Source organism: Lynx canadensis, chromosome B3 (genome assembly GCF_007474595.2).
Source record: "Lynx canadensis isolate LIC74 chromosome B3, mLynCan4.pri.v2, whole genome shotgun sequence".
Classification (NCBI taxonomy): Eukaryota; Metazoa; Chordata; class Mammalia; order Carnivora; family Felidae; genus Lynx; species Lynx canadensis.
Window position 1 is genome coordinate 140,139,364 of NC_044308.2, and position 26,563 is coordinate 140,165,926.

Below are 26,563 nucleotides of genomic sequence, written 5' to 3' on the forward strand. Positions count from 1 at the left end.
CCGCAGCTGCCCAGCCTCTCCCACCCAGAGACAAAGGCTCTGTCTCTGCAGCTGCCAGGGATGACCCCTCCGCCTCCTTCTGCCTGGGCCTGGCTACAGGCCACCCCGAGGACCCGTCAGGTCTTATGTAGTGAAAGTTAATGCACCTTGAAACAAAGGTGATTTCCTCCCCAGAGTGCAGCAGGGAAGGGAAGGCCAGATGTGGGGAAGCAGCCAGCCTCCCGCCTCCTCTCCCAGGGACCGATGCTATATTCAGAGCCAGCTCCAAACTCCCGCAGAAGATGGCCAGGGGCGGGCCACCATCCACCCAGAGCATGCCGGGGACGAGGCCGTGTCCATTCGTGGTCTCTCCATCAGAGGAGCCCCAAGACCATGCCCTGCTGCATGGAGGGGTCCGCGATCCTCTTCGTAGACCCCTGTAGCAATTTATCCAGGATGCAGAAGGACAGAGGAGGCTGGAAAGACCCAGGCCCTTCTCAGCAGCAAGTGCAGGACCGGATGGCTCGCCGAGCCCCCTGGCAAGATCCTGTGCACCCCGGGTTGAGGGGCAGGCAGAAAAGGGTAGCAGTTCTCAGAGCCCTGTCTTCAGGCTGCCGGACCACATGACATCCCCCTTCATTCTCCCGCAGGTAACAAAGTGCCTGCTTCCAGAGCAAGGAAGCCAGGCTTGGAGAGGACGTGACCGGCCTCAGACCCCACACGGCCACCCTTTTTACCACATGCCTTCCTTTTGCACGGAGTTCTTCTCCGAAGGACGTCGTTCAGCCAATGTCCAAATTAACTTGAGCACATCCCCGCAGCAATCCCATTTTAGGGAGGAGAAAACTGAGGCCCAGATTGTTCAGGAGACACCCCAACGTCATACGTGGGCAACCCGGCTCAAAGGCTACACTAAGGGGGAGTGAGTGGGGCACCTGGCTTGTCTCCTGCCTGGGCCAGGTCCTGGCCTTGCAGCACGGAGTGGAGCAGAGAGGCAAGCCCTCCTGGCTGTCAGGAGGTCATCCTCCACCAGAAGAGTGAATGTCCTCCCCGCCCTGGACCATGCCCCAGGCCCGGTCCTCTGCATTATCTCACTGCCTCCCACGACAACCCTTTAAAATGTAGACACTGGTCTTCTCCCACCTCACACAGAGAGTTCTGGAGTCTAGAAGGGTCCGTCAGTGACCAGGATCCTCAGCCAATTAGTGCCAGAGCAGGGATTCTATTCCAGTTCGTCCGGCCTGGAGCTGGGATCTTAATCACCGGCCCACAGCTCAGCCCTCCATTCATCCTGCTTTTCCCTCCTTTCCCCTCCCCCGTCTGCCTCCCTTCCCCTTTCTCCACCTCTACACCTCCCCCTTCCCCTCCCTCTCCTCTTTCTCCCTCCTTCTCTGCTATCTCCCTTCCTTCCTTCTCTCTCCCTTTCATTATGGAAAGAATGCTCTGTGGGAAAGAGAAGCCACGAGCCCCGCTGATAACTAACAGGCTGTATTGGAATTATTTTCCGTACCACAGTCCGTAGCCTGAATGGATCGCTCCTTAATATCAGTGTGAAAAAATTACAGAATGAAGTTGTTTTCTGTAGGCTTGCTGTAAATCAACGATCAGAAATAACCTTTGTGCTGTTAGGGCGCTAAGTAAATTATGGTTTTAACATGATGAAATATTATGCACTGCTTAAAAATAATGGCTATAATGCGTCGACAGTGGTGTTCTCAAGGCTGTGAATGCCTTGGAGATTGGTGGGTTGTTGTTGTTTTTTTCAAATGTTGCATTTTCTGAATTTCCTACAACAAGCATGCATTAATTTTGTAATCAGAAAAAAAAACACCAATAAGCCAAAAATGTAATGGTTATAAGGCTTAATAAGTATGAACTCAGAAAAAAAATGTTCTTATGACTGTTCCTAGCAAACAGGGCAGAATGTCTTCAAATATGATGAGCATCTGGGCACCCAGTGGAACAACCAGCTGGAGCTAACACGGGGTAGATGGAGAGAAAAACAAAAAAAACAAAAAACAAAACAGCAGATGTAGAGGCTAGGACAAGCCTGCAGCCACGGTCCTGTCTCCCAGCCTAAGGGGCCAAAGCAGATGATACTGCTTCCAGAACATTTTATCCAAAGCCACCACACCAAGGGTGGCTGGTCCTCCAACATCACCCACAACACTCCTTGGCTGAAGGCTGAAGGCTGAAGGTGAGAGGCCACCACATGCGTTCTGGAAAATGCTAACCAAGACCAGCCTGGTTTTAGAGTTTATTGACTACAAATATTATTTGGGTAAAGTACCTTTCTTGTGCAAGTGCTCTCATGTCTGGCTTCCAAGAGGGGTCAGCCTCTTGGAACAGTCCCTGTAGTGTCATTATAGAAAGCAGAGATGATGTGAGTTGCAGTGTCCCCATTGACCTCCATTTCCAGCTTGGGAAGGCAGGGAAGGCTTCGGGGCCCTGTTCCCACTCTCATCCTCCTGGCCCTCGAGCTCAGTCCTCTGTAGTTTTCTGTACTCGCTCCCCCTGGGGGTTCCCCTGCTACAAGAAGCCTTCTGGACTGTCCAGCCTGAGTCATCCCGTGGGTGCTCACACATCCCTGGGCTGTCCCCTGGCACACCTGTCCTCACCCCCGCCCACCCCTGAGAGCGGGGTTCACAGGATCTTCTTGTTCAAGACGAAGCCTTGCACAGAGCAGGTGCTGAGGAAGTAAATGAACACGTAAGTGAATAAATGAACAAATGCACATTTTTTTTCACCTCAAGGTATTTTAGGATTAGGACATTATTACCTAACCCAGGAACAGAAGCTACTCTCGATTTCTGACACAGTGTTAGGACGACCCTGGAGTTAAATCTGCTGTGCTTTATGTCGCTCCCGCTCACAAGTCTGCATTCACTGAAGGAGGGTCCTTCTCCCCGTTACCCCCGTGTCTTCTCAGCACCGCTAATGTCTCAGGTGCGTTTTTGTAGCATGAATAAATGAATCAGTGAGTGTGTGAATGTCACTTCCCCCTTTCCTTCCTGTGAAAAGCTTGCAGATCTAAGAGCCTTCAAAGTCAAGTATCACAAACGGATGTCACCTTTCAACCAACTGTGACCAACTCTGAAAAACAATAGTGATCAAGACACATGCAAGTACCTCCTGGCCTTACGATACACGCTGAAATTAGTGCTTGCCTGCAATGAGCACTTTTATCATGGATCTCGAAGCCATGAACCAACCAGGGAGTGAGCCAATCTTTCATGATAGTAGTGAACTCCCGCAGGGCACAAGCGAGCAACTCAAGGTGTCTGAGAGACACGTGTGTGTCCACAGGAAACTCGTCTGTAACGTGGGAGTAACATGGGCAGAAATCTCTTCCTTCAAATTCGACCTCGTCTACAAAGTGATGGCCAGATGCCCACTGAGGCTGTGTGACCTTGCCTGGGTTACTGAGACCCCTGTGACTCAGTCTGGACACCTGTAAAGTTCACATAGTGAGAAGAACAGTGCCTGCCTTGTGGAGTTGCCATTGGTGTTGAACGAGATAACGAACGCGAAGCCAGCACCCGGCGTGGGACCTAGTCACCCGTCAGTGTGTTTAAACATTGAAGCTGGTTGGATGTTTTCATAATAACCGTGATTCTAACATCAGTATAGACCAGGCACTAACCAGGCGCTTCACTTATTTTACGCTGAATTTTTTACAACAGTGCTATTGGGGGTATGTCATTATTCCCATTCCACAGAGGACAAAACCAAGGTGCAGGGGGTCTGGAATTCACCGAGATTACATAGCAGCTCAATGGGAGACTCAGGAGAAGACACACAGTGAGCGCCAGAACCAAGATATGAAACCAGGTGCGGCTGGGATCATTGTAGCCGGTGATGTAAATATTCGACAACAATCAGTGAACTAGAATGCAAACGTAGATAAGCGCTGAAGAAGCCCCCAGCCTCGTATAGAAGGCGAGGTGTTCTAACAAACAGCTGTATGGCAGAAATTACAAGGAATGCGTCCAGAACACGGAGGGGCTTGGTGGGGAGACGATGAGCTTGAATTGGGATGATGGCCTCAGCAGCAGGTACAGGGAACTAGGGCCCAGAGGGAGGATAGGGTTTTAGGTGAGGTAAGAAAGGGGAGTCCAGGGCACCTGGATGGCTCAGTCAGTTGAGCATCCAACCTTGGTTTCGGCTCAAGTCATGACCCCAGGGTTTGTTTGAGCCCCGCATTGGGCTCTATCCTGACAGTGTGGAGGCTGTTTGGAATTCTCTCTCTCTCCCTCTCTGCCCCTCCCTAGCGCTCTCTCTCGCTCTCTCTCTCACACACACACACATTAAAGAAACTTAAAAAAATAAAAGAAAGGGGACGCAGGAGATGGATGCTGAGAGCTCCGGACCTCTGAAGCCTGATGGATGTTTCACCCTCTGAGGGAAAGCAGGGGAGGTTGAAAGGAGGGAGTGGAGTCAGACAACAAGGGCCTTTGAAAGGCTGGCTAATCAGCTTGGACCCCATGCTAAAGGTGACAGCGATCCCCTGCAGGCCCAAGCATCATCGAGGTGTGGGCGGACTTGCTGGGGACAGCGGAGACCAGGGAGCCACGACAGAGACTTGATACAGCCTTCTTGAGCTGAACCTTCTGCCGGGGTGGAGACGTGGGGAAGGAGGAAGCCCTGTTGAAGGTCAGGGGCAGTAAGAGGAAACATCAAGATCCATCAGCTGATCATAAGGGGCCTCTGAAGCCCCCGTCGCCACATCTGGAGGGGCTCTGTCGCCTCGGTATCTCCGTGCAGCGTGGCATCTGGGTCTATTTCGGGAAACTGGATTTGTAGCTCCATGAGCTAGTAAGCAACCTGCGGCACAGGCAGCCTCAGCGGCAAAATGTGGCCGGGCCTGGTGGCCTGAGGTTCTGCGGGCTGCACAGGTGTGCACAGCCCAACAGGAGATGTCCCTGCGGGGACTCGTTCAGGGATGGTCACGGACTCGGCCACTCGTTTGCTTTCTCTTGCGTCGGGTGTGCGGTGCTCCTTCGTCGGTCGGCTGTTGTTCACTTGCGGTGCTCTCACGCCCTCCTCGTGTGCACGCGCCCTGTCTCCTCCAGCTCCCCAGTCCTCCCTCAGAGACTCGCTCGCTTACCTATGACTTCATGGTTACGGACACGGGCTCTGGAGCCCGGCTGCCTGGTTTCAAACCCCGCCTTGGTCCCTCTGTGCACGCAGTTAAGGTGCTTGGGTTCCTCCTCTGTAAAATGGGGAAGGTGGTAGATGTTGACTCACAGATACTGTAAGCATGTAATGAGATAAAACATGTCAAGTGCATGCCAGGTCCTCAGTAAATGCTAGCCTCATTATTCTCAGGTTCCAACTCACAGCCCACTCTGAACTTCACTACTGTAGGGGAGACAGGGATGAAACTCAGGTCCTGCCCATGACAAAGGTCCAATCTGGTAGAGAAGCTAAACCAAGGACCTACATCAGCACGGAAAGGCACAGAGTGAGAGCCATTCTAGGAGAGAGGATGGGCAGAGGAAGAGGTAGGGAGGCAGAAGGCAGGAAGAGGGAGGCTGCATGAGGGTCAAGGAGGGAGCGCTGCCTGAGGCCAGTGAATGAGGATGGGGATGGGATTTGGAGCACCAGCTCTGGCACTGGATGAGGCCCAGTTGAGATGAGATCGCAGGAAAGGTTGGTAGAGTTCCAATGAAGCTAAGAGGAAGCAATGTTGAGCCAGTTGGCTATTGCTGGGTAATAAACACCCCCAAACTCAGAATAGCTTCAAACAACAACTGTTTATTATTACTCATCAGGCAGGTCAGCTGACAGTTCTACTTACCTGAGCCAGGCTTGGCTGATGCTGGGTGGGCTGGCTCATGGTGGTCAGCTGACAGTCTAGGCCGGGTTTGGCTGATCCAGAACAGTCTCTCTCACATGTCTGGCTGTGTGCATGGGTGACTGGCCTTTCATCATCCAGCTGGCTAGCTTGAGCTGACTCCGAGAGAACAAGTAGAAACATGGAAGGCCTCTTGGCTCAGAACTAATACAGTATCCTATCCTATCGATCAGTGTGAATACCAGCCTATATTCAAGGGATGGAGAAATCGGCTCCCCCTTTCACAGGGTCATGGATGCAGGGAAGGGAACAGTTGGTGCCAGTTTTGCTAGCTATCTACCCCAGGTGTACTGGATCCCTGAGTGGGGCTCAAGGACCATTAACCAAGTCTCATGAAGAACGTGAGTGAGTGCACTAGCTCAGGGCAAGCTGTGCAATCAGAGTCAGTAGAAGTGAGCTGCTCAAGGCTGAGGCATTTAACACACCAAAGCCAACAGCATGGTGCACCACTTTTTCAGCCCCTCAAGGGTCTTGGATACCAACACCCAGATTCCCAGATTAGATATGGTGGGCACTAAGAATTCCATGTTTTAAAAACAACAACAACAACAACAAAAACAACAACAAAAACCAGAAGGTTTCCTTTCCAAGAAACACATCCCATGTTGGCCAGTGAGGTCTGAGTTTGAACTGCAAGAATGCCTTCCTCACTCCATGGCACTGAGTTAGTGGTTTCATTAACCTCTCCAAATTTCAGTTTCCTAATCTGTAAAGTGCTGATAGGACCATCCAGGAAGCAAGACTGTTGTGGGGATTCAGTGGGATATTGCATGGAGAAGGACTATAATATAGAAGGTTCTGGAAAATGGGTTCCCTTTTGTCATTTCCCCTGCTGAGGAAGACTAGTTTAAATTACACAAAGAAGCTCCAGATTCTTATTTTGTTCTCCCAAAGAGGATGTGAAATATTGATTCCAATGCTATCAGACCCTGAAAAGATTCTTTTTGTTTCAATGACATTACCCTATCCCTGCACTTGACCCTATAGTTTAGCTGCACCATTTCCTTTACTGTTGAACAGATTTGGGGGCACTGTGATCTGCCCATTACTTTTGTAGACCAAAGCCTGGTGAACACCTGGAGCTGTTCTCCTCAAGCCTGATCCAGTCACGTGGAACTATTCAGTGTCTTCCGTGCACACCCTACTTGGTGTATATTCCTGCACCATCTCACTGTGCCCGACACAGTTCACCCCCTAGCTTTTCATTCTCCACCTTGACTGAATGATGGCCTTGTAGAGCGCACACCCAACTTTGATTCACTGAGAAAAACAGATGACCTTCTTTCTCCCTTACTCGTGGCTGCAATTTCCTTTAAGATTAGCGCTGTGTCTTATGCACTATCTCCCATCTCCCAGAACCTAGAAATGCACGTGGTGCACAGCAGATAGTCAATAAGTACTTTCATGTGAATAAAGTATTGAAAATCAACACAGGTTTCCTAACCCACAAGTGTCTTATTGGAATTTCAATCACTGTAATTGTTTTTTGTCCTTAAAATTTCATGCCTCATCTGCCATGATCTGATAGAGTCTAGTACATTGCTTTTAATTTGTTTATATTATGCATCAATAATTCCTTAAGATAGGATACAGAGATATTCTGATACCCTAAGGAAAACAAAGGAATAAAGAATACAAAACCAGTACAACAAACAAGTTTTGGAAAGGAAAAGGAAACAAAAAGAAAGCAGGGTAAATAGAAATTAAGAGCATTGGTAAATATAACAATACCAATAATTACAATAAATGTGAATGGGTGAAATCCCCCTGTGAAAAGATAGAGATTTTCTCACTGAGTTTTTTTTAAGAAAGAAAATTTAAGAAAAATCCCTCTATGTTATGTTTATGAGACATGCCCCTAAAACAAGATGACACAGAAAGCCTGAAAACAGACAGATGGAGAAAGAGAAACTAGCAAATGCTTAAATAAAAGAGGTGAAGAAAAATATATATCAGACAGCACAATAATCCAAATCAAAAGTATTAAATAGGACAAAATGGGATTTCAATATTATTAAATATTACACTCTATCAAGAAGAGTATTCACACATTTAGTAACAAAACTCCAACTACCTAAAACAAAACCTGTTGGAAATGCAAAGGAAAACTAATAAGCCCACCATCATAATAGAAGATTTTAACACATCCCTCTCAGATCAAATGTCACGTCAAGTAAACAAAAATAGCTAAAAATACAGAAAACTTGAACATATCGTTAACATGCGGTGCCAAACAGAAAATACAAGTCTTTTCAAACTCTTCTGACACAGACAACAAAGTTGAGGGTGGACGGTGTGACAAATCAGATATGAATACCTACACAAATCAGAAAATAGGAAGAAAAATATCTGACCACAATATTTCTTTTAAATAACAATAGAAAAGAAGCAAACTAAAATGTTACACATTTAATTAAAAAAATCCTTCTATGTGTCTCTTGAGTTAAAGAAGACATTAAAGCAGTAAAAAATTACATTTTAGAAATAAACAAAAATTTTAAGCCTGCATAATAAATCTGAAGAGATATGGTCAAAAAGATACGTTCAAAATAAAAAATTCCCAGTTATAACTGCACTTACTACAATATAAAGACTGGAAAAAGGTGAATTGAGATTTTTCTTACTTCAAATGCTAAAAATATAATGAGCTGAATCTAAATAAATTAAAAGTAAGGAATAAATCAATTTTACAGCAGAAATACCCTATCTAGGAAACAAACAAAAACGAAGGTATAATCAATAACACCAAAAATGGATTATAGGAAAATACCAATAAAATAGCTAAATGGTTTATCTGGAAATCCAAAATGAAGAGAAAAGAAGATACAAATAAGCAACTGCAGGAATAAGAGATTATACAGAATCAGAGAACAATTTTTTAAATGAGATTATATGCTGTTTTATTTTAATACATTTGAAATTTTAATGCGATGGATAATTACCAAGGAAAATATAAATTGCAAAATCAATTCAGGAAGTGAAAGGAATTATCAAGAGATTTAAAAAGTAGTAAAAAAAATCTCTCAGAGCTTGTCTTTCATCAAAATTAAAACTTTTTAATTTTTCTCCTTGCAAAACAGTGAAGGAAATGAAACAGTGATTGACAGACAGGGAGAAAATATTCTCAATACACATATCTGATAAATGACTGATATCCAAAATATACAAAGAACTCTTACCACTAACTATTAAGAAGACAAAAAAAAAAAAAAAAGAAGAAGAAGAAAAGAAAAAAAAGAAACACAGGAAAGCAAAAGATTTTTGAAAAACAGTCAAAGAATATTTATGAGTGGATTATAATAAACATATGCAAAGTGTTTAATATTATTGCTTATAAAGGAAATGCTAAAAACCATAATGGCATATCCCTACATACCTAACAACACGGCTAAAGGTAGAACTGTCTAACACTATCAATTGTCGGCAAGAAGGGGGAACAACTGAAATTTGCATGCATTGCTGATGGAAATGCAAAATGTGGAAAACTTTCAACAACGGTGTGGCAATTTCATCTAAAGTAAAGCATCCACTTGCCATGAGACATAGCAATTGTACTCCTGGGTATTTGCCCCAAAGAATAAAACATGTGCACACAAAACTATACCAACGTCTATAGCAGTTTTATCTGTAATGATAAAACTGGCAAAAACCCACATGCCCATCAACAGGTAAATGGATAAACAAATTGTGATATATCCACACAGTGAACTAATATTCAGCGATGAAAACGAAACAAAACAAACAAACAAACAAAAACTACTGATACAAGCAACGGCAGTGATGAATTTCAAACATATGGTAAGTGAAAGAAACCAGACGTAAATGAATATATCTTTTATTATTCCATGTACGTGAAATTCTTTAAAACGTAAAACGAAGCTAAAATGAGTGAAAAGAGAGCAGTGGATGGGAATGGCCAAGTGTTCAGGGTCTAACTACCAGAGGGTACGGAGAAAGACTTTCCGGGGTGAAGGAAAGTTATGTCTTAATTTTTATCTTGATTGTATTGGTGCTCACGTGAGTATTGACATATTTTGAGACTCAGTGAACAAAGTCTATCGTATATTGAAGGCTAAAAGTCATAATGGAAAAACTGGCACATATAACTACATCAAAATGAAAATCTATTTAGAATAAAAGCATTTACAAAATGCAAAGCAAAATTTAAAAGTAAAAGTAATATTTGCAATAAAAAGAGCAGATTATCAATAGCCATATATATAAAGAGCTCCTACAAGTCAATAAGAAAACTAAGATATTTGTTTCCAGTCAGAAATGCTGTAATAACTAACATTTCCACCAGCAGTGTAAAATAGTAGCTGATTGACCATATGCTCTCCAACAATGAATACCATCAGTCTCTTAACATCACTAATCATTTGGGCAAAATGAAACAAACAAAACACACAACTCAAGACTTTTCATTTTATTTTCTTAATGACTAGTCAATTGATTACATATTTTCATGTTTATGGACACTTGTGAGTCTTCTATTGCCAACTGCCTGTGTATGTTGATATCCTGTGTCCATTCTTTTCATGGGTATGGTTTACTTCTTTCTATTGATTAACAACAAACAAAAGCATAAAAAAAATGAAGTGTCCACCAAGATGTAAATGAATGATGCTGCATCCATATAGCGTGTGATGTAGTTGGTAAAAATGATGGATGGTAGATGTCCACGGGGAAAGATCAGTACAATAAGTAAGGCAAGAAGATACAGTACAATTGTTAAAGGAGGGCCCAGTTTATACCAAAAAGTCCCTATTTTCGGGGACGCTTTGGTGGTCTAATCGGATAAGTGTCCAACTCTTGGTTTTGGCTCCGGTCATGATCTCACGGTTGTGAGATCGAGCCCCGTGTCAGGCTCTGCACTGACAGCATGGAGCCTGCTTGGGACTCTCTCTTTCCCTCCCTCTCCCCCTCTTCCCTGCTTGTGTGCACGTTCTCTCTCAAAAGAAATGAGAAAACATTTTTTAAAAATTAAAGGTCGTTATTTTCATTCAAATTTATTTGTGCGAAAAAATTGAAGAACTATGCAAAAGATTAGTTATGAGAACTTATATTTATTAAGGACTTAGTTCTGCCATCAATCCTGTGACGTAGGAAATAGTATGATTCCCATTTCCAGCTCAGACCTGGGGTTGAGGACGACCCCACAGCAGGTGCATGGAGGAGTGGGGCTGAGACGCAGGCAGTCTGGGCTAGACTGCACCCTCTCTCAACTCTAAAAGAGCTGACTTCTGGGACAGCTGAAGGATTCATTCGCCTAAGTTTATGAATTTTTAAAATAGGAATATATTTGTGAAGTGGATATCTTTTTAAAAAATACATCAAAATAAGGATGCCCGGGTGGCTCAGTCAGTTTAAGTGTCCGACTCTTGATTTTGGCTCAGGTCACGATCTCGCGGTTCGTGAGATCTGTGCTGTCAGTGCAGAGCCTGCTTGGGATTCTCTCCCTTCCTCTCTCTCTTCCCCTTCTCTGCTCATGCTCTCTCTCTCTCTCTCTAGATATAAATATATAGATATAAATATAAATAAATATATATAAATTTAAATATTTTTAAAAATATTAAATATATAAATATTTATATAAATAAATATTAATATTTATTTAAATATTTATTTAAATTTTAAAAATTTATTTAAATAAATAAATATTAAATATATTAAATAAATGCATATTTAAATAAATATAAATATAAATATATAAATAAAAATAAACATATATTATATATAATAATATATATAGATAAATAAATATAAATATAAATATATAAATAAAAATAAATAAAATATATAAATATAAATATATAGAAATATATATATATAATCTAAATAAAAAAGGGGCACCTGGTCGGCTGCAGAGGCCAGAGCATTCCAGACGCCTGAGGAAAGGTGTCGTATAACACTCCAGAGGAACAGAAACAGGTGCGAATGCCAGGGTTTAGGCCAGGAAAGAGGAGCTTCCGAGGGATATTAAAGCCCTCTTAAAACACACATGGAGCTGTGTTTGGAGGAGCTCTTTGTAATCCCAGGTGGCAGACTCAGGGCCACAGGGTGGAAAGCCCACGGAGCAGATGGGACCATGACACAGGGCCAACCAGGTTCAGTTTGGAGCCACCAAAAATGCAAGTGTGCTTCCCTGAAGGTAATGTGACTGCCGACACAGGACCAGAGAAAGGGAAGTCACTTAGCCCAGAGCTGCCTGGAGGTCTGAGTTATCAGAAGATGGCTTCAGGAGACATGATGTCTGAAGCCCCTTCCAGGCTTGGAAGTCTATGGCCACCATGTGGGAAGATGTTCTCTCCAACCGCCACTCAATTCACATTCATGAGTAGTGGGTTCAGGCGCAAAAATTCAAAATAACTCTTCTCAATGGAATGCTGCCAATTAGGAAGAATCACAATACTCGTGACACCTCAGAAGAGTTGCTCCCAAAGCGGTCATGGCTACGGTCCATCGGCTGGTAGGTGTGCTCGGGCACGTGGGGGCCTTGTCGTCTTGTGATTTCCCTCACAGCGCCAGTGTTTATGTAGCCACAGGCTGCTGACCTCATCGGGGCCCTTAACACATCACAGTCTTCAAGAAGTAGTTGGATGTTTATGGCAAAACGGTAAGTTTGTTCAGATGCTTACTCACTGGTCAGGGCTGATTGCCCAAATCAGTCTGATGCCCTTGACACACTACAAAAAGAAATAGTAGGCATTCTAAAACGACAAAACGTACTACTAATCCTTGAGTCACTGCAGTGATTCAATTCTGATGTTCTAAGCAAGAAAGCACCAACAATGACCATTTACAAGTTAATAAAACCAAACCCTACCCATTTGCTTCCCAAATGTGAAAAGTTAAACAAATCAATACCAGGATTGGGGACAAAATGTCAATAGAGAAACAATCAAACATCCGATTGTTTTGGGGTGGATGTTACCCAGGACACCAAATTTTGAGTGGCAATATTTCAAGTGGAGAATGTAGTAACAAAACCATAAAGTATTACTGGGACTGAATCAAATTACTTCAACAAACTCTTGTAAATCAAATGTGTAGAATCTATATTTTATCCAGTCCTCTCTATCCCCATCAGATTTCTCTCTGTGATTCTATCAGGTACCCAGTCACTCATCCACACATCTCCCCTTCCCAATTCCCCCAAGATGGCCCCGCGGTGCCAGGAAGGCATCTCCTACTTCTTGACCACTGAAGTCCTTAAGGGGACAGGATCTTATTCAACTTTGCAATTACCCAGTTCTTTACACAGAGTAGTACTTAATAAATATGTATTACAATTTTTAAAAATATATATATAATTCAAAGGGGGACAGAAAGAGAACAAGAAAAAAATCGGAGGTCTCAGTGAACCGGACTGAGTGAGGAGCTGTTTTTATAATAAGACCTAATTCATAATGAGTCCACACACTCCCTCAAATATATAAACTGATTTCATCACCTCAAGCTGGAAATTCAAACCAGATTAAAAAAAAAAAACAAAAACTGAAAACAAACTTCAGCCTAACCAGTGACTTCACCAGTATATTTAGTCAAAATTGCTGAATCACCAGACTCCCAGAAACAGTGCCGCCAGCTCCAAGCCCCTCTGCAGATCCAATGAAAAATAAAGTTATTCTTTTTTGAAGCAACAATGGGTGTCTGTGTTCTGGAGCTCACATCTTCCTTCTCATCCAGGCTCCATCACTTACTACCTGGGGGACCTTACGAAAATCACTTAACTCTTTGTTCCTCAGGATTCTTAACTGTTAAAAAAGAAAAAGGAAGAGTAGCTGACAACATTCCCTGTATCGCACAATGAACGTCTTCGTAACGATAGTTCCCAAATAAGTGAATATCTACTCTGAAAAAGTGACAGATCTCAACATCTCTCATGCCATCCCTCATGCACAAAAATTCATCAAGACCGATGAGAGATGGAAACATACGTGAAAGCTGTAGAGAGCATAGGACAGTGTCTATGACTTTGGAGTAGACAATAATTCCTTAACTTAGCAATAACCATAAATAAATACATAACTAAGTCGGACTTGAGCATCATCAAATACTTCTATTTATCAAACACAGCATTGAGCAAATGAATAACCAAACAATGAACTGAAACATACCTGAAAAGATATATATATATATATATGTATACACACACATATATATACATATATATACATAGATATATACATCCATACACACACATATATAAATATATATATTGCATGTGTAATATATATATATATATATATATATATATATGTATATACACGACCCAACCATCGGTACTCACAAATAATAAGGAAATTGTACAATTCAACAAAAAAAAATTGAGCAAAAGACTTGAACATAACTTTCACCAACGAAAGATACACAAATGACCAGTAGGCCCATGAAAAAGCGTTCAATGCTATTGGCCATCAGAGAAATACAAATAAAAACTGCGGTGAGACACTACAAGCCCATTAGAGTGGTGAGGTTAAAAAGACTGACAACATCAAAGCTTAGTGAGGGTGTGGAACACGCAGAATGCTCAGCCACCGTTGGTGCAAGTATAAAATGGCACACAACTTTGGGAAACTGCCTCACAATTTCTTATGAATTAATCACATACTGCCTGTCTTAGTCTGCTCACGCTACTGCAATAAATCATCATAGACTAGGTGTTTTATTTCTTACAGGTCTGAAGGCTGGGAAGTCCAAGATCAAAGTGCCAGTTGCTTCAATGTCTGATGAGGACCTTCTTCCTGGTTTGCAAATAGTTGCTTTCTTGCTGTATCCTCACGTGGCAGAGACAGAGAGAGAGAATCATCTCTCCTGTGCCTCTGCTTATAAAGGCATTAATCCCATAACCTAATTATCCCCCCAAAGGCCCCACCTCCAAATACCATCACAATGGGGATTAAGTTTTTTTGAATTGGGGGTGGGAGGCCCCAAACATTCCATTTGTAACACTACTCAATAACTAAGCAACACCACCCTACATATTTACCCAACAAAGATTTACAGAATGAATTGCGTCCCTCTTTAATTCAGAATAGCCAAAACTGTAAATAGCCGGTTTTGGAAATGTCCATCAATGGGAAAACAGATGAACAAATTGTCCTTTCCTAATGCAATGAATTATGACTCAGCAATAAAACAAAACAGAACAGATCAACCACTGACACACGAATGATGAATCCCAGAAGCATCATACTGAGTGAAAGAATACAGACACAAAGGAGCACACACTGTATGATTCTGTTTTCCTGGAAGTCTCCATCACACAAGTACTACCTGTGGGAAAAGAAACCAAAACAGTGATGGCTACATCACATGGTAGATGTATTCTTAACTGTTTTTAGGGAACCTCCATATTATCTGTCATGATGCTCATACCAATCTACATTCCCACCCAGAGCGTACCAGGGGTTCCCTTCTCTCCACATTCTTGCCAGTATTTGTGACTTTTGGCCTTTTTCTGTTTGTTTTGGAAATATACATTTGGAAATATACATTTGTTTTGGAAATATACATTTCAACACACAATGTTACGTTAGTTTCAGGAGTACAGCACAGGGATTTGACAGTCTGTATGTTACGCTGTGCTCACCACCATAGTCATTCGGACGGGGTGGGGGTGGTGGTGAGGCAGTACCTCCCTGCAGTTTTCATTTTCATTTCCTTGGTGATTAGTGATGGTGGACACTTTTTCATATTCTCGTTGGTCATTTGTATGTCTATTCGGGGGCACCTGGGTGGCTCAATCGTTTGGGCGTCGACTTCAGCTCAGGTCGTGATCTCACAGTTTGTGAGTTCGAGCCCCGCGTCGGGCTCTGTGCTGACAGCTCGGAGCCTGGAGCCTGCCTCGGATTCTGTCTCTGTCCCTCCCCCACTCACGCTCTCTCTGTGTCTCAGAGATAAACATTTAAAAAAAAAATAAAAAAGAAATAAAGAAAAGAAATGTCTATTCGGGTCCTTTGCCTATTTTAAAAATCAGGTTATTTGTTCCAAAGGAAATGAAATCAGTATCTCAAGATAACTGTCTTCCCACGTTCACGGCAGTGTGATTCACAACGGTCAAGACATGCAAACGACCTGAGTAATGGTCAACAGATGAATGAAGAAGAAAATTTGATGTGTGTGTGTATACATGAGTGTATGATACATATATTTAATGGTATATATACATAAAATGGCATACTACTCAGCCTTAAAAAAGAAAGAAATCCTGACATTTGTAACAATATCTAGGATGACCCTAGATGACATTATGTTAAGCAAAACAAGCCAGACACAGAAAGGCAAATACTGCACGATCCCACTTACATGCAGAATCTGAAATAGCCAAACTCCTACAAGCAGAGAGGAGAATGGTAGTTGCCAAGGGCTGCGGGGGATGGAGAGCTATTAGTCAAAGTACACAGTTTTAGCCACGCAAGATGAATAAGCTCTGGAAATCTGAGGTGCCACACGGGGACTCTAGGTGACCACGCTATGGTGTATACTTGAAATTTGCAGAGTGTAGACCTCATGTACTCTCATAACACATGTGCACACACACACAAAGGTAACTATAAGAGGTGATACATGGGTTAATGGACCTGATCATGATAATTATCTCACAATGTAAATATATATCAATGTACACATCTATATCAAACATCACATTGTACGCCTTAAATATATGCAATTGTACGCCTTAAATATATGCAATTTTTATTTGCCGGTAGTACCTCAATAAAACTGAAGAAATATATAAACGGAGGTTGCTGGGAGGGAGGGGCTTAGCAGAATTTACCTGGGAAGAGAGTTTCTCCGAGTGATAGGACTATCCAATAACCCGCTCGCGATGCAGGTTACACAAGCATGTCCATTGGTCAAAACTCACAGAACTTTACACTTAAGATTTAGGCATGTTACTGTATGTAATTATATTCAATTAAAAAAAAATGAGAACTAAAACTCTTCTTAATGACCTACTTCTCAGTATCGTGGAGAGGATCAAAAGAGCTTCTGCCTGTAAACCGGGTAAGGTAAGGGTGTCCGGGGTAGAACATGCACTAAATCAATCAGGTCTTTCATACACTGGCGGAGGCTAGTAAATTCCAACAATTCAGTATATTCAGTAAATACAAAGTACAGTAGGCTGTCAGTGAAAATGATCGTTTTCAGCAACGTTTATTCCTCCTAAAGGCCATGATAAAGTCAGAACACACGGTTCGAGAATTCCGATTCAGCTACCAATCCAGGCCTGTAAACTCCGTGCCAGTGTTGTGAGAATCCCAGGTGGGGACCAGGTGAGCAGTCTGTGGGGCTGGCTTAATTCAATTGTCCGAGTTATTAACTTTGTTTCTAAAGGGATTTGAGTCCTGATGGAGCTCCGCCGGCAGCTCATTTCAGTTTGCAACTGGTTGAAAGTATACATCTGCTATTTCTCCATTTTGTAATATCAGAGAACCAGGGAGACTTTAATTAATCCTTTCTGCCATCATGTCTAAAAGCTAAAAGACATTTTAATGAGAAGGCAGAGGCAGCAGGAAAAAAAAAAAATCAGTAATAAAATAAATAAATAAATAAAATCATGAGGCTAATAAGCAGCCCCACGGATAGAGGCATTCAGCTCAATAAAATAAAAGATGAATTTATTTGACTCATGCAAATAGAGAGAAAATGAGGCACTTGCACAGTGCGCAGACCGGCTATGAATGGATGAGTAATGTCAGAGTGTCAGACCTTTGGTCGTAAACTCCCAGGCGCCAACAGTGGTCATGCCCGATTTAATGAAAAAACAAATGAAATGCTACATATTACTGTTTGCTTCCCCCCGTCAAATGAGTTGTCTGAATATTTTATTCAGTTAGGAAGGCTTTTTTTATATATATATATGAAAGATAATTAAATATTGTATAAAAGAAGTGGGTTACATGACATTATTTCGGGGGGCAGTGGTGAGGCTGGGGAAAAGGCAGGTGAGCTACTGTGCTTTCAAAAGTGAAATTACAATCATGCCACGATGTGAGTGACAGCTTCCCACGTGCCCAGCACTGTGTGAATTAACCCATCAAAGGTGGGATTCAATTGCAGGCATTGTGGTGGGCATTGAGATACACAAAAATAGAGCTAGGTGCCAGGAGGCATCATAGTCTCAATAGGAAATTAAGACAGCATAAAGCCTTGTGCATAGCGGGTGTTCAAAGTGCTTATTGAATGAATAAGTGATTGAGCAGAAATAAGTAGTGAAATAAATACATTAAGCTCGAGAATAAGAGCATGAGACTCTTAGGTGCCACAGGACCATTTTCTGAGCTTAGCACATACCCAGTAAGATCTCTCTACTTGGGGAAGGTGGTTTGAGAGAACAGAAAGAGGACAGGCTTCGGGTCAGGGTTTCCTAGTCTCAGCACTATTGACCTTTTGAGCCGAATGATCCTTTGCTGTGGGGCACTGACCTGCACATCGCAGGGTGTTTACCAGTGTCCCTGGCCCCACCCACAGAGGCGGGTAAAATGCCTACCAGTGAGTAGTGACAACCAGAAAGGTCTCCGGACATTGCCAAATGTTAGTGTTCCCTGAGGGTGAATATTGACCCTGGCTGAGGACCACTGAGTTAGATAAACCCAGACCTTACTCCACATTCTGTCATTTATGAGTCTTTTGACATGGGCGAGTCACTTCCTCTCTTCCAATTTCAATTTCTTCCTCCCGCTAGTGAGCCAACTCTGTTTCTATAAGTGTAATGGACTGAATCATTAACTCCAACCTTTCGCCTTTCTCTGTATCCTCAACCTTTGATTTGAGCTTGGTCATGTGACTTGCTTTGGCCAAGTCAAGTCAATAAGGCATCTCATCTTGTTTCCACTGGCTCTCTTGTGCCCCTGCCATCCCCTTCACGGGAACAAGCCCCAGCTAGCCTGCTGGTCTACGAAGGATGCAGACCCGGACGTACAGAGCTGTAGCCTGAAGAAGAGCTACCCGAGAGTCCCTGCAGACAGACAGGAATACTTGTCATTTTTTGCCATTGGAGACCAGGAGAATGTGTTATGCTGCATTATCACAGCAAGGCTAACGGATACAGTAGCAATCACTCTTTACAGAACCAGTCACTTTCCAGAGAATCAACACAAGTTACGTGCCTTCTTTCCCCCTCCTTTCAACTGCCTTCGAATATGGAATGTGCCTGATTTCCCTCTAGCTCCAAGTATGGTCCAGTATTCACACAGGAATATTTCTTCCATCAATTGTAGGATGATGAAAATAACACTGGCAATAATACCAGCAAGCATTGACAATCAAAGTTAGAAACTGATTTCCTGAGGGCTCCCGGGTGACTCAGTTGGTTAAGCGTCTGACTCTTGATTTCGGCTCAAGTCATGATCTCACAGTTTGTGGGTTTGAGTCCCGTGTTCCGGCCCTGTGCTGTCAGCACACAGTCTCTCCTTCTCTCTCCGTCCCTCCCCTGCTTGTGCTCTCTTTTTCTCAAAATAAATAAATTAATTTTAAAAAATGATTTCCTACCTCCTACAAGGCAACTGTACCTTGGCACGCACTTGTTTCTGAAAATAAGACTTAATTTATGACGTCCTCAATCACTGAAAACAGATGCATGTTAGAAGAATGTGTTCTGTCCACGTTCAAGGTCCCCGTTGGAAACCAAAAGTGTAAAATTCACATGGAGCTCTGTGAATAATTGTGTCAACCCTACAGATGTTACACAGAAACAATCCCTTTCTCGTGGATTTCTGAAGGAGTTTTACGCCCCTGGTCCTAGTAGTGTCCCAACTCTGGAGGAAATTTTGGCTTCAGTGCTGCCATTACAGTGCTTTTGCTAATGTGGCCTCCTAGCCTTCTCTCCCCGGCTGGCCATCCAAGATGGTTTTCCGAGAAAAGGCTGTAGGATGTGACTGAGCCTTCATTCATTCATCAAACGTTTATGGGAACCTTGTATATGGCAAGAACTGTTATAGGCTCTGGAGACATGCGAATGAATCACACAGCATGTCTGCCTTCAGGATCTCATGAGTCCATAGGAAGGAAGCCCAAGAAAATCACAACACATTAGGATGAAATATGAAAGATGTCAATGTTCTAATCCCTAGATCCTGTGAACATGGTAACTTACATGGCAAAAGGGACTTTTCAGATATGGCTGAGTTAAAGATACTGAGAAGGGGACATGATCTTGGATCATCTTGGCAGGCCCACTGTAATCACAGGGGCTGTTATAAGAAGGAGACAGGAGAGTCAGAGTCAGAAAAGGAGACGTCGCCACAGAAGTAGAGGTCGTAGTGAGGTAGTCATGAGTCAAGGAATCCAGTTATTCTCCAGAAGCTGCACAAGGCAGAGAACAGATTGTCTCCTAGAACTTCCAGAAGAAACCATCTTGGTGGTGATTTGTGACAGTCGCAATAAGAAATGAACACATGGGAGAGATACATGGCGAGATCCTGACGTATACTGGAGGGGTTAAGGAGGGCTTCCTGCCAGAGATAATGAGGAAACAGAAGGATGTAAAAGAAAACAGGAGAAGGGCATTTCACGCAGAGGGATCGGTATGGAAGAAAGCCTGGAGGAGGGGAAAATATTTTTAAAAACCTGATTTGTTATGCCCAGGATGTGGCACATGGCAACACTCAGGATTTATTGAATTACTTTATTAAGACGTGTATGTACATGTGTAACTCATAGTTACGTAAGGCCAAATGTGTACAAAAGAGAACAATGCTAAATCCAAATTAAGGGGCCAACAAAGGCCCCATGGGGGATCAGTACTGGAGCTGAACCAGGGAAAATGAGGAGGGATTCAAGGAGCTGGCCCTTTATCCCATGGGCTATGGGAAGCTTGGAAAGTTTTGAAAAGGGGTGTGACCCTTTGAAAGGTTGAGTCACGGAGTAGTCACTGTGGTATGTAGACTAAAGAGAGGTAATGTCCAAGGCGGGTGACCAGTGAGGTGGTTGTTGCAACAGCATAGGTAAGAAGAGTCAAGGCTTCTCACTCCTACCAAGGAGGGTCTGTCCACACCGCTGTTCATTCAACAGTCCCTGCACTCAATGGTGCACCTTGGCACACAGTGGCTCTCGTGGCATGGCCTCTTTCCACCTCCCACTCTTCCATACCCTCACACCCTACATTCCATGCCTGGGAGGGTTAAAGATTCACGTCTCTGTGCCCAAACAACCATTTACGAACCAAGTCGATACAGTATCTTGTTATATTATAAACCTGTTTCCTTTTCTGTCTACCTGCCTACACGATGGAGTGTCTGAGAGAGGAATCTTAATGCCTGTTGCCTTCACCTTGAATACCAGAACTTTGTTTTTTAAGAATTGATATGTAACGTTGTATTGGCTTAAAGTGGACAACATAACGATTCATTCGATATATATTTTTGTGAAACAATTGCCATAATAGGTTTAATTAACATCCTTCACCTTGCAGTTGTGATGCTTTTCTTGTGATTAAAACATTTAGGATTTACTCTCTTAGCAACTTTCAAATATACAATACAGTATTGTTAACTATAGTTGCCATGCTGTACGTCTACATATCTTGTTTATCTTATAAATGGAAGTTTGTACCTTTTCACCCATTTTCCCCACCCCACCACCACTCTGGCAACCAGAAATCTGTTCTCTGTATCTATGAATCTGGTTTTCATTCCATATATGAGTGAGATCATATAGTTTTTGCCTTTCTCTATCTGACTTATTTCACTTAGCATAATGCTCTCAAGGTTTATAAAATTTGTCACAAATGGCAGGATTTTCTTCTTTTTTGATGGCTAAATAATGTTTCATTCTACATGTTAGTATATATCTTATATATAACATACATTCACATATAATATATTATATGTAATGGGATATTATTATACCATAATAATAATTATTATAGAATATTTTTGTATGGCTAAACTATTAACTAATTATATATATGTATATATTATATAGTATAATATACTCTTTATCCGTTTACCTATCAATGGACACTTAGGTTGTTTCCATATTTTTCCTACTGTAAATTATGCCACAATGAACACAGGTATACAGATAACTCTTCACAATAGCGGTTTTGTTTCCCCAAATATATACTTATAATCAGAATTCCAGGATCACATGGTAGTTCTATTTTTAATTTTTCAGGAAGCCCTGTACTGTTTTCCACAGTGGCTGTACCAATTTACGTTCCCATCAACAGCGCGCGAGAGCTCCCTTTTCCCCATGTCCTCGCCAATACTTGTTGTCTCTTATCTTTTTGATGATAGTCATCCAGGCTGGTGTGAGGTTATCTCTCATTATAGTTTTGATTGGATAAGCAGAATCTCAACATCCTAAAATAATTATCTTAATTTTTACCACTTGCTGAAGATTTTCTATTGGCCAGGCATGAAACCAGACAGTTCCAAGAGGACAGGAGCTTCGTCAACCTTGTTCAGTGTTTTACCCCCAGTACCTGGCATGGCGTTGGCAACAATCAACTCCTTACAGTAGTGGGGACTGGCCAGACTAAACTTTGGTTACAAGCAAATCACCACATCTCCTCGACTTCACATGACAAAGGTTACCGTCCCACTCAAGTTGTATTCCCAACACAAATCAGTAGGGGTTACGGGTTAAATTGACCTTCCAAAAAGTATGTTGAGGTCCTATCCCTGGTGCCTGTGAAATAGGTATTATTTGGAAATAGCGTCTTTGCAGATAAAATCAGGTTAATATGAAGTCATTAGGATGGACCCTAGTCCAACTTGCTTGGAGTCCTTGTAAGAAGAGAAGGGCACATGTGATGACAGAGGCAGAGACAACATGGCCGCACGCCCAGGCACACCAAGGCCACCACCAGGAGCTGGGAAGAGACGAGGAAGGAGTCTACCAAGGGTCCGAGAGGAACATAGCCCTGCTGACACCTTGCTTCCAAACTTCTAGCCTCCAGAACTGTGAGGGAAGAAACTTCTGTTATTTTAAGCCACCCACCCGGTGGTACTTTGTTAGGGCAACCTCAGGAAACAATACACCTGGTACCACACAGTGATACAGGGACCTAGGCTGACCACGTCTGTCCCCCATCATAGACACACCACCTGGAAAAGGTGACCACCCAGGTGACTGAGAGGGACCAAAAGAGAGAGAAGACTCCCTTCCTCTCACATTCCTATTAGCCAGAATCCTGGGGCAGTTGCCCAACTCACCTCCAAGGGTGCCCTATAAATAGAAATAGACACATGGAGACCCGAACACTAATGGTCTCTGCCATGATGTGGAGTAAATATTTGTTGAGTAATTAAATATATCCCATTTCCATTTGGACCCCACACTGACCCCGTTGTGTTTAGGACTCTATCTACTACCACATGCCATTAATAAAGAAACCATGACACTCAGAGATTAAGCAACTTCTCCACCGTCACACAGCACACACTTGCCTAATGGGGGAAAGACCAGAGTTCACATCCGGGACGACCAACTCTGAAGTCTGTGTTCCGGTCTCTCAGTAAATGAGTTCTGAAGGAACAAAAATAGAGCCCTTAAAGTCAGGTAACCTTGTAGTACATCACTTAAAGGTGTTCCCCAGGCAAATAGCTTAAATGTTTCAAAGTGTAGAAGGTTTTCCTTCCAATTAAGATGTGCCTTGTGACTAAAACTCCCTTCTGTATGCTCAGAGATGGTCTCTTCACCGCCATCTGAATTTAAAACAGGCTATTTGGCACACCTCCATTTTATTGCCATTAATTGAGTCATTTTGGGCGGGGGGATCCATAGCCTTTGAGAGGAGTTGTATTTCTGACGGGGAACAGAATGAGACCTGCAGTTCAGAGACCACAGTTTGGGCTCCTCCTGGATCTCGGGAAGGCACTTGCCATGTTCAATGTGCCGCTCTTTGGGCGAGATATTTTAATTCGAGTGGTACCGGCCAATGTAAACGTCTCCTGGTCAGTGAAGACGTGCCACGGGAACCTGGCAAAGTTGGCCACATCGCCACCCTTTCTGTGACTTGACAAAAGAAAACCGGCCCGGCAGAGGCTGAAGAAACCAGGTTTGCAACTTAATGCTGATTTTGCCCAGAAGTAATTAGTTCATTAACTGTGAGCACACAAGCTCATTAAAGGGGGGAGGTGGATGATGCAAATCAGTGGCCTGTGTAAGTCCATCAAAAATGAGAGGGAGCTGGAAATGGTCTGGCTCAAACATCCTGTCCAACACCTTCATTAAACAGAGAGGTTCTAAAAGCCTGGAGTCCCTGGAGGTCAGCGGCATTTAAAGGCACCAGCTATGCTGTAAAGTAGGGAAGGTGGATGGGAATAGAAAAGGCAGAGGGAACCATTTGTGGAGTGCTTTCCAGTGAGTGGGCCTCATGCTAGGCATTTCTACTTTCAGGATCTAGCACAATGCCCACAGCAGCAATCTCAGAGCTTTTTACACTGGGGGATAGAGGCTCAGAATATTTATGACTTGCCAAAGGTCTCAGTGAGTCATTGGCAGAGCTGGCATCCAGACCTGTGTCTTTATGAACCCCCTAAACCAGTGCTTTTTCTATTACATTAATAAATTATCAAGCCCGACTTGGAGATTCGGTCACATGACCAACTCCGGTCCCTTTATCATCTAATCTCAGAACACATTTGGAAGCATTCCTGGTCAGTGCTATATCGAGCTGCAGTTTGCAAATGTTTATTTACAGGGGATTAATTAACTTTGCTATTTGCAAGTACTGAACTTAGGGAAAATTGGCTTTCTCTCAGAGTAGGTGCGGTGACATTCCAAAGGCCCTCATTCCCATGTTCGAAATGTCAAAATTCTTCTAGGCCAAGCATCAAAGAAGAAAGGGCACATGGTATGATGGGCAAAAAGAATGGCCTGCAGGGCTCAGAAAATGTGGGCAGGTCCTATGGTTTCAAGTCTCTGTTTGTCCCTGGTGGCCATGGGACCCTGGGCAAGACCAGTTATTTCTCTGAGCTCCAGTTCTCTCAGTAAGAGAAACAAGGAACACAGTGGGGTCCCTGAAGCCCTGTCTCATTCTCAGCACCTCTGAGAAGAGTCCAGGAGTATGGTTCATCATCTACAGCATGAGACCAAGTGGGGATCTTGGTGGAAGATGGCAGATCAAGTTAAGGAGTCAGGAAGGACAGCCTTCTGTTTCTTAGTCCCTAGCCTGTGCACACCTACCTCAGAAGAGACACCCCAAATGGGAAGGGGGCAGAGTCGCCCTGTAAGGATACATCCCAGTACGGGGCGGTTCTGTTCCAAGATAGCACAAAGTTGGCCATGAGGCTGAGGAAAGAAAGTCTCCCTCTGTGATGAGAACAGATGGTCTTTCAGTCCTAAGAGGCCAGGCCTAGCTAGTGAAGCATGTGGGTGACCCAGGACACAGAAAGAGGACACAGAGGAAGGAATAGACAGGACTCCAATGTCAAGCACTATCCAAGAGTGACATGACCCTTATAGCACTTACAGAATACCCATACCTTCTTCCACTCATTCATATGCCCGTGTTTTCACTCACTCATCCATCCATTCATCCATTAATCCACTCATTCACCCATCCATTCATTCATTTGCAGCTGGTCTATATTGAGGTCCATGTTAAGCTCAGGAGATACAGTGGTGCGTGAGGTAAAGCACAGTGCTGTCATCACAGAAGGTATAGTGTGTTGGGATCCAGTCTTCTTTTTAGAGAACACTGTGCCCAAAAGGAATATTCAAGGGTTCAGCATGACATTGGTTGAGGGTAGAAGCAGACCCTTCAAGCGTCATGGTAAAAGTGATTCTAGTCCCCTCTGCCTCGTATGACTCCATGGGGAATGAAAAGACCCATGGATCTGGAGAATTGAAACCTCAGATTTGGTTTTACCCCATTTTTAACTGAATATCTTTGAGAACTCACACTCACCTCCAAAATCGCAATGGCAATGCCTTCCAAGTCTGTCCCATAGAGTGAGAAGCAAATGAGAAAAAGTAGGCAAAAGTTTACAAACCATTAGTTTATGAGCCATGATGAATCCCCTGGGTGACTGTTAAGTCCACAATCATGACTGATGCGGGACTGCTCTTGGTGGAATTTCCAGAACCTGTAAGATCCAGGGTGTCCGCTTCACTGTGGCTGGGCAGCATTCCAGGTCTGGGTTCCATCAGGCCAGGCACTGGCCTAGCAGCAGGGGACAGATGCCATGCAGGGAGACACGCAAGCTGAGCCTGCACTGGGGGACTCGCTCTATGCAGGAAAAGCAATGGCAGGCAGCCATTGATACCAAGGCCCACAGAAGGCCTGGATCCAAAGTCTGGTCACAGGCACAGATGCTGAAGATCCCAGAGCAGGTCATAAAACAGGGCTCAAGGTGGGAGAAGTCGCTAAGGACCCATGGGTCACCATGGACGGATTTAGAAGACTGGAAGCTACCCTGCCTGCAGGCTGGAGCCAGAGGTCAAGTTGGACTGGTGACTCCATCATGGCCCAGATCTGGATCAGATGTCTTGGATTCTCCATCCCCAGGCACAGGCTTCACATCCAGTGACTGACTGATGAGACCGTTTCCTGATAAGTGCCGCGTTAGTAGGGATTGCACTTGGACATCCCGTTCAGTGGGGTCCGTTTTCCCAGACACTGGGTGAGAGCTGGACCCATGTGAGTTTCCATACACCCCGCACAGCCCATCTACAGCCCAGGTTGCCTGTAACATGACTCCTGTCCCCCAAAGGGCGCAACCTGTGAGTGTCACCTGGGCAAACACCAAGCTCCTTTGTGAAGCTCAG